At 33.1% G+C, this 3,741-nt stretch overlaps 1 pseudogene; it reads left to right on the forward strand.

Moving 5' to 3' along the window:
* The first annotated feature begins 338 nt into the window (after window positions 1-338).
* Window positions 339-3,475, forward strand: LOC145098355 (protein FAR1-RELATED SEQUENCE 5-like; annotated as a pseudogene).
* Window positions 3,476-3,741: the final 266 nt, after the last annotated feature.

Consider the following 3,741-nt stretch of genomic DNA (forward strand, 5'->3'; position numbering starts at 1 on the left):
CTTTAAAAACTTTAGTTTCAACCCCTAGAATTTTAAAAGTTAAAATTCAAACCTTATATTTTATGATATTATAAGTTAATTATATATATATATATATATATATATATATATATATATATATATATATATATATATATAAGTGAATATGTGGTTGTTGGGTAACTAAGGTTGGGTGTAGAACCCTTTGAAACGCCGACGTTTTATAGAAAATCAATTAATAGGCTCCTTTCTTTTGGTTACTGAAAATATTTCATAATGTTTCCATGATCACAATTGTTATTGACACGATTCATTTTTTCTATCGATTTGTTCTTTCCATCTAACTCGAATCAATCACTATGATTATCATCAGCGTATTGTTCTAATTGAAAGAAAAAAAATCACCAGTTTCCTCAACCTTATTTGTTGCAGCTCGTGTTCACCATTTGCAACCTTGTCATAGGTATTTTTTTATCCCCTTAATTGCAATTCATATCACTAGTTTGGTATACGCATTAATTGGCTTTTATAATCTCACATGATTCTCTTTTCACCCACAAACTTCTTACATTTAATTTGTATTATATTGAATTTTGATTTGCTATTTTGATTTGCTAGTTTTGTATACGTATTTTCTCACATGATTCACTTTTCAATCACATACTTCTTACATCCAATTACTATTGTAATCAATTTTTATTTGATGTTTGTTTTGCTATAGTTTTTAGGTGTGTATCACAATCAGATCCTCCCGTATTATGATTTTTTGTTGCATGCAATTGCCAAGAAACAGGTTCAATTCAGTGCATTATTCCAGATGAGGGCACAAGTAATATAATATCAAGACATTTTATGCTACATGTTTAATATACATATTTATTATATAACACCTTCAATTTAGTGCTATGTTCCTGTTCCTGATCGGGTCTGGTCTGGTTGTTTTAAACTCTCACGTTTTTTTGTGCTTTTTTTTTCTGTTTGATAATTTTGTGTCTGGTGTATTTTGTTTCCCATCTATCCCCTTAGTAGAGGGTTTTTATATTATATAATATTGCTGATAAAAGAAGAATTTGTTTGTTTCTTGATGCAGGACATACAAACCATTATTAATTTAGAAAACCAAGCAAATGATCAGCCGTTTGAAACTGAAACACATACAGCTGAAGATATTGATATACATGGTCATTTGGTATCTGAAACTGAGAAAATAACTAACGTGGATGCGAGTCTTATATGTGATGACGATGAAAGTAATGATACAATTATCATGGGAAAGTTATTCAATACACCGCATGATGCATACACATTTTATAACCGTTATGCCTTTTTACATGGATTTGGCATTCGTATTCATTGGGCTTATAAAAACAAGTCAACAAAGGAGGTTTATCATAAGATGTATGTGTGCAACAAACGAGGTTTTAAACGTTTGAAGGGTGGCAGTTCAGGTGTGAATGCAAAAAAGCGCCGAAGAGAGTTAAGGACTAGATGTGAAGCGATGCTTCGGATTTCAAAAATGAAAGATGGGAAATGGTTTGTGGATATTTTTAACGATGCACATAATCATGATTTAAGTCTTACACCAACCAAAGTAATGTAACATCGATCTCACGGGAAGTTCCACCGATCAATGGCATGTAAATCTCTTATGGTGGAGCTTGGTCAATCTGGGTTGAAGCTATCTCAAATTAAAAAGGCCATAAATGCAATGAAATCTCCATGTGAAGCTAATGTTACTTCAAAGCAGTGTGTTGATATCTTATCCGAGCAATGTAAACAATACAAAGGTAAAGAGCTTTATGGACTTATCAAACATTTTCAAGATAAAGCATTAGTTGATATTAACCAATACTTTGTTGTGGATTTATTTGAGGATGGGTCGCCTAGAAATGTTTTTTTGGGCTGATGGAAGGTCTAGGGATTCCTACTCTAAATTTGGAGACGTTGTTGTGTTTGATGTAACTTACATGACGAACAAGTTTAAGCTGCCATTTTCTCCTTTTGTTGGTGTGAACCATCATGGTCAATCCATAATATTTGGTGGTGCATTGCTAGAAAATGAAAAGGAAGAAACTTTCCAATGGTTATTTGAGCATTTCTTAAAGTGCATGTTCAACAAGTACCCATCTGCAATTATAACTGATCAAGATAAGGCCATGGGTAATGCTATAAAAAAAGTATTTCCAAATACTCGACACCGCTACTGTGCATGGCATATTAAGAAACATGCGTTGGAACATCTACAACCGCTTGTAGCTCGTTATAGTGATTTCAAAGAATCTTATAAACAATGGGTAATGAGTGATTTGATTGAAGAGTTTGAGGCGGAATGGGAAGTTATACGTGACAAATATAACCTTGAAAATAATCGTTGGATCATCGAGATGTTTAACCAACAGGGTTATTGGGTTAAAGCCTACTTAAAGGATGTTTTTTTTGCTGGCATGACAACAAGCGGACGAAGCGAGATCATTTATTCCTTTTTTGATGAATTTGTTAATTCCAAGACTATGTTGAATGAATTTGTAGCTCAATATGATAAAGCGGTTGAGTCTCGAAGAGCCGTTGAAGAAGATGAAGACTTCAAAACTATAAACTCGAAGGTAGTTCTTTCATCGGTTCATCCAATAGAAGCGAGAGCCAGAGAATGTTATACTAGAAAGATTTTTGAGATTTTTCAAAAAGAATGGATAGAAGCTAATAACAACCTAACTCATGAGACAGTAAGCAAATGTACAGAAGAAATTAAATACATGGTTGGGCAAATGAATGTTGATAAATCGCGTTGGAGACTTCTCAGCTTTCGTCTCAAAGATCAAGTGAATGTCACTTGTTCATTTGCTAAGTTTGAAACACATGGCATATTATGAAAGCATTGCCTACATGTGATCCTGAAGAGTCATGTTCAAACCCTTCCTAACCACTATATTTTACCTAGGTGGACACTTGATGCTAGGTTCCAAGTGGGTACTAGTAGTATTGGATTAGATGAAATGAATAATAAAAAGGAAGTTAGTGCCTTAACCCTATGGTATGTTCGTGCAAACAGTACTAAAGCAATCGAACTAGCAAAAAATTCCCCTTCAAAGATAAGAAGACTCAATAATTTATTGGTAAAGTTTCTAGAAGATGAAGTGGTTCACAATAAGCCAAATGCACCTGAAAATCCATCTCAATATTTTTGTACGGGAATTTCTCAAGTAGACATTATGCCTCAGTTGTCTATTCGGGATCCTCTTGTGCTGACCAATACGAAAGGGCGTCCCAAAAATGCAAGCATAATTAAGTCTTCTTTAGAGATGGCGAAGAAAAAAAGAACTTGTTCTCACTGTAAAGGATTGGGTCATTATGTGACTGGATGTCCAATGAAAAAGGTGCTTTCTAATATATATATATATATATATATATATATATATATATTAATTTTTTTTTATTAGCTTGATCTAGTGCTTACATTTTTTTGTTTTAGGCGGAGGAGGCTTTACAAGATGATTAGTGATTTTACTCATGAATGGTTCTAACAAACCTACTTGGCAAAGAAGGCTGAAGAATTATTGCTGAACATCTACAGTTTTCCTTTCAGTTTTAGTTTAAGCTACAAAACTTTTAATTTTGATAATTTGAATTATGTCAAAGACTTACTCCATTCGTGAAATCTCGACAGTCAGATTTGAGAGATATATAACCCCTCAAATCTTTACTCTTTTTCTTATTAATGCATTATACTTTTCGAATTTTTCCATATTGTAGCATCCTATTTTC

Source organism: Lactuca serriola, chromosome 4 (assembly GCF_051521515.1).
Source record: "Lactuca serriola cultivar US96UC23 chromosome 4, Lser_US96UC23_V15, whole genome shotgun sequence".
Lineage (NCBI taxonomy): Eukaryota > Viridiplantae > Streptophyta > Magnoliopsida > Asterales > Asteraceae > Lactuca > Lactuca serriola.